The sequence below is a fragment of the Brachionichthys hirsutus genome, chromosome 18 (genome assembly GCF_040956055.1).
Source record: "Brachionichthys hirsutus isolate HB-005 chromosome 18, CSIRO-AGI_Bhir_v1, whole genome shotgun sequence".
In the NCBI taxonomy this organism is placed as follows: domain Eukaryota; kingdom Metazoa; phylum Chordata; class Actinopteri; order Lophiiformes; family Brachionichthyidae; genus Brachionichthys; species Brachionichthys hirsutus.
The window spans coordinates 1335509-1344935 of record NC_090914.1 but is presented as its reverse complement, the minus strand read 5'-3'; positions in this window follow the sequence as shown (position 1 = coordinate 1344935).

Here is a 9427-nt window from a genome sequence, read left to right as displayed (position 1 = left end):
TTTCATGCCCACCCTCGCCCGCTATAATCCCTGCGGCAGCCGATCTCTCGCAGCGAGGCTGCCGATAATTGGCTTCTCTCTGCAGCTGCACTGCATAATTGCAAAAAGGAGGAAACTATTTCTCAGCCCCAAGTTGAGCGTCCGAAGCAGTGAAACGGGCATTTTAACAGAACGCCGCTTATTGGCTTCGCCCCGTGAGGTGAAGGGAAATTAATCCCAGCTTTGGCGCCGCACCTTCGACACGTCGGGGACAGATTTCCTACGGTCGTGGTGTGGATATTCTGAATTCAGTTGTGAGTTGCTCAAGTTTAACACACACTGCTGCAGAATAGTGTGTGTGTGTGTGTGCTAGCCGCAGGAGGGCCATACATCTTCATCACGCAGAGCCACCCAGGGCTGCGAGGGCGAATAAGAGCAGCTCTCTCTCTCTGGCCATCCTTCTGTGGAAGTGGTCTGGAGGAGCACGGAAGGTCCTTCGCTCACTCGCAGGCTGAATCCAGATTAAAAAACGCTTTTATTGTTTTCAGTAGCCGCAGGTCGACCTTCCAAACACGCGCTGCGACCCTGAAGGATGTTCCCGCTCCTGGTAAAGTCCGACTGCAGAGAAGCGCTGTATAATTATTCCCTCTCTAATCCTTGCAGTGTGGAACAACATCACGCTGGCCTCTAATCTCCTCATCATATTGTTAGGAACGGGTGCTTCGCCCACGTTACATATAAAAGACTCTGATTATGGATATTAAATAATGAATGACTCAGTCGAGCCTCGCTCTAATCAGAAAAGACGAAAACAAGCCAGAGAGTTGAACAACAAGGGATTTTAATTCAAAGTCATTTGGACAGAGCTTCTACGTTCTGCCATCACTTCATTCAGCCTGTAATCTGACCTCGGTCTCCCTCCTCTGTCCTGTAATCTGGCCTCGGTCTCCCTCCTCTGTCCCGTAATCTGGCCTCGGTCTCCCTCCTCTGTCCTGTAATCTGGCCTCGGTCTCGCTCCTCTGTCCTGTAATCTGGGGAGTTTGGTCTGCTGAGCGATACACAGGTGAGGGGGGGGGGGGGGGGGGCGCTGGAGAATGCAGGCTGTCTGATAATTCAATATCAGCTACAGCTGTTGCATCCCGTGTGTTTCTGTCCCTCCCCAGGTGCCTGTTGGAGCCACAGCTGAAGCCTTTGCATCAGGTGATGGTCGAGCGACATATTTAACAGCAGCCCGGACCTGAAACGCTCGACTTTCGTCTGCCCCCACGTGCACGTGCACGTGCACTCTGCTGATACCCCCCCTACAACACACACAAAAAAACAAATTCCTCCTGTGGGAAGGCAGGATTGATACCCTCCGAGGTGAAAAAGACAACAAATTGATGTAATCAATAGCACTTTGGTGGCAGCCACTTCCTGCTCTTATGCCCTCAGGATTATGCTCTTTGACGGCAGTAAAATCCTCATGGATTCAACCTCAGAGAGGAAAAGCCCCCTGTAGCAAAACAGTGACCGCAGCGTTCTGCAGTGCCACGCAGAAGGGGGGGGGCAAAAGTCCAAGCTATGGGAGATACGGAAGCGTATTGCATTCACTGAAGAAGAAATCATTTAGGTTTTCCTGAATTTCTGAATTAATTAGATACATTTAGAGGAAAATAGAATTTTCCCAATGTCTTAAACAAAGGCGAAAATAAAGGTGAATACAACGAGAAAACCAGAAAAAATGCCCCCGAAAAACTGAAACAAATACCTCTAAAAACAGGAGGGGGGGATTCTCATAAATTTGTCTCATTATTTCAGAAAAACAGTAAACAATTACCTCTAAAAACATGACGGAAATTATTTATCTCATTAATTCGAAAACCGAAACTATATTTTAAGTGAATGAAATAAGCTTAGAGAGAGAGAGAGAGAGAGAGAGAGAGAGAGATCAGCTGTTGAAGGAGGCTGCTGTGTGAGTCAAACGTTTTGAAGGCATTTGGTTTCTCAGTTTATTCCATGATTAACTGATTAACATGAGCATGATTAAAATTCTGGAAAAGTTGGGGCGTTTACATTTTTTATTAACATATATTCATCAGGCTATATTCATCCCCCCCCCCGCACACACCCACACGCACACAACACACACAAACCCTAGTGAAAAGCCAGGGGGAATTGGTGTGGGACACGTGTCAAACTCAAGGCCCGGGGGCCAAATGTGGCCCTCCAAGTCAATTTTTGTGGCCCCCGAGAGCTGTGTGCAGACATTTGTCTTTGTAAAATGCTGCATCTGTCACACGTGTTCTTAACAGTCCACATTTGTTGGTTGTTCTGCAGTTCTGCCCCTCTCAACTGTGACAAAAGAGCTTTGAACAAAGTTAATGCCATAACTTGTGTTGGATGATAGTTTTCTTTATTGATTATTTAACATGATTTACTTGAATAAGTTTGATTATTGATTGATGGAGTAGTGTGGTTTTCATAACCTGATCAATTGAAAGGATTTATGTTATAATAACAGCAATAATCTATCCATATATTTTTACAACTATACAATTGAATATGCAATGTTTGTAACTTAAGTGGTGAACTGATCAAACGGAAAAATTCAGCAACATGGAAATAACAATAGCAACACGCTGCAGTCAGGAAATCAATAATCTGCTGGCGGTGACTATTGAAAGTTATTTGAACTTTTTGGTTTTTTCCAGCATGTGCTGAAATGTTGATCCCGGCTACATATGGAGCTCAGGATCAGCACTGGACAGTTCCATTATAAGCCGGCTACATATGGAGCTCAGGATCAGCACTGGACAGTTCCATTATAAGCCGGCTACATATGGAGCTCAGGATCAGCACTGGACAGCTCCATAGGTAGCCGGCTACCTATGGAGCTGTCCAGTTACAACCTTTTCAAAAAGTGATATCAAAACTGAATATTTTATTGTAATTACTACCAAAGAGTTAAATAAAAATAAATAGTTATTTAACATCATGTTAAGGAGTAGTTACATTTATTTTACATTATATTAAATTACATTTAGTTACATGTTTACTGTGTTACGTTTACATTTGGCCTTTGGAGGGCAAACATAATGCTAATGTGGCCCTTGGAGGAGGAGGACCCTCCACAGATTCAGCACCCACTGTGATCGGTTCTGACTGAGGAGGGGGCCGCTGTCCCACAGGATGATGTCATCGGGCCGCATGAAGAGGAGGGTTGGATCAAGGCCGGCTGAAACGGGATCAGTCATCTGAGAAGCTGCACTTAAATTCAGAGGTTTTTCCTTTTGTTGGTTTGATTTTGTGATTTAGGATTTTATTTATACACAAAATCAAATTCATCAGAAAACACAGAATTCAATTCCCTGATTTTATCATCTCTGTTCGAGCTCTGAGGCTAAACAGGACAGCTAACATAACTCTAATGAATTTGTGCAAATCCGGGGGCCACTAGCACACGCACACACGCACACACACACACACACACACGCACTGGCACGCGCGCGTTTCTGCGAGCGCGTGTCTCGGCCTCACTTTGGAGCCTTGCGTCTTTAAAAGTCGCGTGCCGGCGCGGAGTAGAGGGCGGACCCGAGTGTCGCGTATGTCCGCGCGCGTGCGCGCGCCTCTTGCCTGCAGCCCCTGCGCGTCTAAACGAACCATCAGCGGCTGCTGCACCGACGATGCGCCGCGCTCGACGCACCTGTCAGGAACCGTAAGCCCGGCCCGGTACCGCCTGGCGCCCGCACCGCGCGCACCGCCCGCGGCGGGGTCGCGGCAGCAACACCTGGATTGTAATTTAACATCTGGATTTATTTCGGATTCGGATTCTCTTAATTAAGGTCAGTGGAGCGTCCTATTAACCCTTTGGTTTTGTCGTGGAGCAGAATTCTGGATCTCGGAACTTGACGCTGGACTTTTGGTTTTATTCTTCTTCAGTTTGGGCGACGGGGGGGGGGCGGCAGAACACGGCGACCTTTGCGCGTTCCTTTTCTGCCATGATGGTCTCCAAATCCCCCCCGTTGAGAAGAGAGACGCGGCGACACGCGCGTGCGGGTCACACGCTCCTCCCACGAACTCTACTATACGATTTCTGAAATTGATCTTGAATCTATTTTTGTGAATCCAACAATTTAATTAAATTAAATTAAACATCCACCCTTAACCTTCCGCCCCCCCCCCCCCCCCCTCCTTGTGCGTCGGGTGATCAATAATAAATAGGGCGAGCGCCGTGCAGGTGTCCGGTATCCGGTGTCCTCGTTGTTCGGTTCCGCAGCCTCACGTTATTAAACCCAACGCAGCCCCCCCCCCCCCCCCCCCCACCCGTTAACGGCCCTTTAAATACAGGCGCGTCTTTGGATGGAATTCGTTCTGTGACTTGCAGATTGACGCGTGACCTTCTGCGTTAACCGAGACGGGGCGCACGCACGCACGCACGCACGCGCCAGCAGGCTCGACGCCTCCCATCGATCAGCAATAAGCGTCACATTCCTCCATGATCCTTTTTCGTCTCGCGTTTCACACGCACGAGTACATTAATCTCATTGTATCAACAATCATTGGTAAAAACGTTAACTTGAAATTCAAATATGATATCTATTTTTTTTTTAAATATTAAATTCGATATTAGATATTTGAGGTTTCCTGGTAGAGATTTAAAAGCCTGGAATATAATTTCTCCCAATAATCTGCTGCACGTTGAGTTTATGTCGGATCGACAACGCGCGCACGGCGCGGGCCCGATCCGCTTCTCGCCCGTTCAGAGGTTGCAGATTTACATTTCAGGGATGAATCCGATTAGTTTCACATTTTCTCTGCCACAAACGAATGTTTTCTCGTTGAAGGCCCTTTTTTTTTTATGCTGGAAACATGCGCGGCTTCTTGCTGCGCGTCATGACAATCCACGAGCTGCCGAAAACACGGCGCGGACACGGCGCGGACACGCCGAGGCCTCCGCTTGACGCATTTTACTCTAAAATCTAAAGGCTCTAACGAACAAAGGAACGATGGACAGATACATTTCCACCGAGCGCTGCTACACGTATTTTGATGGGTCGGATTTTTAAATCGGATTAGATGATTCTTGCGCGTTTACGCACGTGGGGGGGGGAATTCCTAATCAGCCTTATTTTTCCCGAAACTTGCCTGGGAATGGGCGTGACCCCCTCACGCGCCTCTTCTCCCCGCGAAGGGCCTAAAGGTGCTTCATCACCTGCAACATCCGACATTCTGTCGTGCGTAAAGGGAAGGAATCCTCGGGCGCGGGTCTTTATTCTAACCGGCGTAATTTTTTGTTGTTGTTGACTGCAGAGGATTGAATTGATCACCTCAGATTAGACGTCATTGTAATCTGTAAAATCTAAAACTGATAGACGACATTAGATTATCGGTAACAAATTTAAACGTCATATTGTGCGCACTTTATCAGCAAAAAAAACCCACCAACACCCCTCCCTCTTCTCGATTCGATTGTCCTTCTCGTTTTCTGCCCCCCCGTATTTTTCAGGGTGGGGTAGGATTGAGGCTGTTTTAGATAATTTTTATTATTATTTTTTGGCAGCCGATTAACTGCGCTGACAGTTAATCAGGCGCAGAAAGCCAAGGGCTCTCAAGGTAACGCTCTAATCGCTCTGGGCGGGGGGGGCAGGTATTACGCAGGATTTTAGAGAATGCTCTTTTTCTTTTGCTCTGGGTTTTACTGCATGCTGACGGCCTCGTCTCTCGTTTGTTTTAAATAGCGCGTATCCCCAGCGGGCGGTAAATCAGACGGCCTTTTGAGTTAGAAATGTAATTAAATTGTTTCTATTTACCTCGGCCTGAAAAAAACAAAAAAGCACAGATGTGTAATATTTACAGGTGTGCGCGACGATGATGAATATTCCAGGATGATCCAAATTCAGGGGAAAACCGTAAGTGAGGCGAGAGACGTTATATAAACGGAGTGTGTGTGTGTGTGCGTGTGTGTGTAGACGGGCTGGTGGAGTGTGTGTGTGTGTGTGTGTGTGTGGACGGGCTGGTGGAGTGTGTGTGTGTGTGCGTGTAGACGGGCTGGTGGAGTGTGTGTGTGTGCGTGTAGACGGGCTGGTGGAGTGTGTGTGTGCGTGTGCGTGTAGACGGGCTGGTGGAGTGTGTGTGTGTGTGTGTGTGCGTGTAGACGGGCTGGTGGAGTGTGTGTGTGTGTGCGTGTAGACGGGCTGGTGGAGTGTGCGTGTGCGTGTAGACGGGCTGGTGGAGTGTGTGTGTGTGTGCGTGTGCGTGTAGACGGGCTGGTGGAGTGTGTGTGTGCGTGTAGACGGGCTGGTGGAATGTGTGTGTGTGTGTGTGTGTGCGTGTAGACGGGCTGGTGGAGTGTGTGTGTGTGTGCGTGTGTGTGTGTGCGTGTAGACGGGCTGGTGGAGTGTGTGTGTGTGCGTGTAGACGGGCTGGTGGAGTGTGTGTGTGTGTGTGCGTGTGCGTGTAGACGGGCTGGTGGAGTGTGTGTGTGTGTGTGTGTGTGTGTGTGTGTGTGTGTGTGCGTGTAGACGGGCTGGTGGAGTGTGCGTGTGCGTGTAGACGGGCTGGTGGAGTGTGTGTGTGCGTGTGCGTGTAGACGGGCTGGTGGAGTGTGTGTGTGTGTGCGTGTGCGTGTAGACGGGCTGGTGGAGTGTGTGTGTGTGTGTGCGTGTAGACGGGCTGGTGGAGTGTGTGTGTGTGTGTGTGCGTGTAGACGGGCTGGTGGAGTGTGTGTATCCATGCTTTGGTTGTAGGTGTGCGTGCGTCATGTATTTGTGTCTGCAGTAATTTGTGCATGCGTGCACAGTCATCCGCCTGGCGTGCATGATGATCATTTCACGGTGTGCACGCGGAACGTTTGCGTATTCTGGCACCGTCACGTTGTGTGTGCGTGCAGACATCAGTGGGCTGTCTGGTCGCGGAGTGCGTGCGTGCGCATCGTGCGTCGGTGGGGTGCTGCGTGCTCTCACTGGGTGATGTAATGCCGTGAAGGTGCTGCAGCAGAACCACGGAACCCACGGAGGGCGTGTCCTCCCTGCAGAGTGGGCGGGGAACAACACGATGCCCAACATCAAAGCGCCTCGTTCCCTCCGTTCAGCGCGCGTGCGTAGCATGCTTACGCAGAGGGCGTAAACATGCGCGTGTGTGTGCGCGCGCGCGTGTGTGTACTATGCAAGTAACCACTCAGCAATTCCTTAAAATCAGCTGCTTGATTGAAATGAAAACACCTGCAGCGAGAAGGAGGTGAACCGGGAACGCGCGTGGATCTGTGGCTGTGGGTGGAGTCAAGCTTCCCACGGCAGGTTCAAAGGAGGGAACGCGCGTGGATCCCGTGGGTCGTGAAGAACACGACCCCCCCCCCCACAGACGCAGCCCGTCTAACTTTCGGATGCTGTGCACGAGCTGCGGAGGACATCTTGTCCCCGCGTCCGAGTGTGTGTGTGTGTGTGTGCGTGTGCGTGTGCGTGTGAGTGTGATCAAGACACCTGCTGTAAAATGACTGGTAAGTGGCGTCCATTTAAACACGCACACACACAGTCGGGTCCATCCCAGTCCACGTGGTTGTTAATATAATCCAGAGTGCCGCCGCCTTTTGTCTGTGTGTGTGTGCGTGCGTGCGTGTGTGTGTGTGTGTGTGTGTGGACTCGTCCCTGTGGAGTTCGTCAAAGGATCTTTTCAAGAGGAACAATGATCCATGCCGTTTAGCCTTTTAACCCCTTGCACCCCCCACCCTATTGAGAATAGTTTTATTTGTAAGCCAAGTGTAAATTGTGATTGATGATTAAACGCACTCGATGCAGTTGAGTCCGCTTTTAAACCGCTGGTTGATTAATAAACACTTTAGAATTTAAACATTTCATTGATCAGGCGTGTTAAATAAATTCAGTGTTTGATTAAAATCAGAAAATTAAAATCTGAAACGCATCATAATTCTGTCCTGATTTAAAATGTAATACACACACTGAGTATCTATGAATATGTTATCTGTTGAAACAGCCGGGCCTCTGTGATGTCAGAGCTGGATGCCTCTTGATGGGGGGGGGGGGGGGGACCAGGAATAGACTCTGGTTCATCCAGGTAATTGAGAGAACCTTCAATGATACTGTAGGTCAATTTCAGGTTTAGTTTAAGATCAGTTGCTATGGCAACTGGCACTGGTAAACTAACTCTGGTCAGTATCGGGCAACTGATCAGGCAGGGTTACTTTTCTGACCGCAAAAAGCGGACCCCGTGTCTTTGACCTTTGACCCAACGTGGTTAAGCCCACGATTAAAACACGAAAATGTGCAGACCAATAAATGAAAACTATGAAAGCACATATTCGTACATGCGTTTCGTGACACGGTTAGTCTTTTAGTCTCCTCAACACGAGTTTCAATCAAAACGACCCAAAGAGAATGATCATAGCTTCATCAACAGTCAAATGATAAACGGAATCAGAAATCTATCGCATCTGAACAGGCCTTCGTCATCGTCCTCCGGAAACGGCATCAGCTCAGAAAAGAAGTTCAGGTATAGAAATCCTTTCATCCTGCACTACCCTGTTACCCCTACAACTGTCCTACATGTCCTGAACTACTCTGACATACTTCTCTGCCTCTCCAGACTTCCTCATGCAGTACCACAGTACCTCATGCAGTACCACAGTACCTCATGCAGTACCACAGTACCTCATGCAGTACCACATTACCTCATGCAGTACCACATTACCTCATGCAGTACCACAGTACCTCTCTGGGCACCCTGTCCTAGGCTTTCTCTAGATCTACAAAGACACAATGCAGCTCCTTCTGACCTTCCCTGTACTTCTCCATTGCTAGCCTCAATGTAAACATTGAACCTGTGGTACTCTTCCTCATCATAAAGCCATACTGCTGCTCACAAATACTTACTTCTGTACTTAGTCTACACAATATGTAGTCTCTTCTGAAAATAAGTGTTAACTACTGCCGTTTCCATCCGCCCATTGAGGTCTGCTCCAATCACAACTCTCTCACTGCTAGGATGCTCTGAACCACTTCATCTAAGTCACTCCAGAACTTCTCCTTCTCCTCTAACTCACCTCCTACCTGTGGAGCGTAAGAACTTCTCCTTCTCCTCTAACTCACCTCCTACCTGTGGAGCACAAGAACTTCTCCTCCTCCTCTAACTCACCTCCTACCTGTGGAGCGTAAGAACTTCTCCTTCTCCTCTAACTCACCTGCTGCTGGCGGTGGTTGTTAACCGGGGCCTCGACCGATCCGGTATGACTTTCTTAACCCCTTTGTTACGATCGTGTCGCCGCCGCTCTTGTTGTCTATGCCCGGTTTTACGGTAACATGCAACGCCATTAGCGGGAACCGCCGCAGGTGCTCGGTCGCAGAGACTGACTTTGACCAGCAGGTGGTGGCTCAAAGGAGAAAGTGGCAGTGCTACGTTAGCTCCTCCTAACCAAACTACGCACAAGGCTGCATTTCTGTTGAGGATGCGAACG